The sequence below is a fragment of the Passer domesticus genome, chromosome 4 (assembly GCF_036417665.1).
Source record: "Passer domesticus isolate bPasDom1 chromosome 4, bPasDom1.hap1, whole genome shotgun sequence".
NCBI lineage: Eukaryota > Metazoa > Chordata > Aves > Passeriformes > Passeridae > Passer > Passer domesticus.
This window is the reverse complement of record NC_087477.1, coordinates 65,859,569-65,861,447: the sequence shown is the minus strand read 5'-3', so window position 1 is coordinate 65,861,447 and position 1,879 is coordinate 65,859,569.

Here is a 1,879-nt window from a genome sequence, read left to right as displayed (position 1 = left end):
CTTGGGGCCTAATCTTTTGCTTCTCAGACTTTGTAATGGGTTTGAAAGCTTCCTGTAGAACCAAAACATAAGATTGCAAATCAGGGTAGGGCTAGTTACACAACAAAATTTAGCAACTGTTAATGAAATGCATAGTTTTAAAAGTTCTTTGGATGACATCTGTCCTTGGTAACACAGCATTTCAGTCTATTGATTCTTTCTATTGAGTTCTTTAGTCCTCAGTGCAATGTGCATGTGCAGTGTATGGTTTGTCAAATCTGTCTCAGCCTGCCTAGTTTCTGTGAATTTGTTCCTGAAAGCCTGTTTTCTCAATCTGGAATGTTCTGTAATGAAAAATTTCAACATGTATTTTTTTTTATTCTGATTTAGCACTGGGAGTTGTGCATAGCTCTCAGCATAATCGTGTTACTTGCAGTTTATGTATTACTGTAGGCATGATGTAGTCCTAAGCAGTAGGAACTAGAAACAGCATTTAGAAATCTAAAATGCTTTCTTCTTCCCTACTAGCTGCTGTTCTTAACTGACTTAAAACTCAGCTCTTTGAATTAACAATTCTGCTTAATGCATGATCTTCCTTCAGAACAGTGAGTGTACCTTGTATTTGTGAAGAGGACCAAGTTTCCATTCTGTGCTTTAAAAATAAATCTTTTGAAATTGCTATTTGGCATTGCAAAATTCAAATACTAAACTTATCCTTTTATTTTGAAATATACTATTTTTAAGTAACTTTTTTTAAGCGGACTCCTGAAGGTTTTGATCTTTTTGGGGAGACCCTGGTAAAACAAGCTTTCAGTTTTAAAAGAGACTAAGTTTTTCCCTTTCCTAGCAACCTCCTTGAAAGCTGCTTGCTGTTCATCATTCTCATGCAACAGATGGTCACATTTCAAGGCACAGTGAAGCTGCAGGACAGGAGGGGCAGAAATGCCCATCCAGAAGTGCTGTGATTTTATGTGTAGAGCAGGTAACTCTTACTAAAAAATTGCTGTTGCACCAGAGCTCACTCAGCTTAAACCTGGCCTTGTGTTCTTCCAGGAAACTTTGGCTTCTGATCTAACTTAGAGTTGTCACATCAAGGGCTTAGAAGGAATTGTTCTGCTGTGTTTTGTGCTATGTAGTTTTAGTCCATGTGCATATGGAAATCTGATCTGTCCTGCCCCAGTAGTTCCTAAATTTGTGTTAGTAGCAGATGTGTCCCATGTCACAGGGGCATGTCTTTCAGACATCTCCCTAAGGTTATTCTGTGCACCTTCCTAGCCCAGTCTTGGATAAACTTGAGTCAGTGGAGCTTTGTGTCTGGCTTGAATAAGTCCGTGTGCACATTGTACATTTCACAGTGACACGGTACAGACACACCGGTGGTCAGTGCTGCTGAATGCATTGCTTATTCCTTCTGGCAAGCTTTTTAAAAATTCAATTTGCTGACAGATTTCTGTAATAATAAATATGTCACTAATGCGTTTATGCACCTGTTTTCAAAAGGATGTTAAGAAGCATTTGATCTAGAATGTATTGATCTAGAAGTATTTTAGGATTTTTGTGGTGTCTGGGTGTGATGGTTTCTCATTTACCATTTTGATCTCTTATCTCTTATGCTAACTGAAGGCTCAATCCACCTTTTTCTATGGGGAGTTTTTATAATTTACTGATAGTTTTGTAGACAAAAAAAACCTTCTGTATTCTCAGCAGGCATAAACACAATCCACTCTATAATACAAATCTTTAAGAAACATTTACTGCTGCCTCTTTTTAAATAACTGTTTTGTGTTTTGCTTTACTATTTTTTTAAAGATCTTAACACAACTTTTATTTTCTGCTCTTCACCTGTGTAATCCCTTTTCCAGACCTTTTGCCCATACCTGTTCTGCCTGAGCTCTTCAAA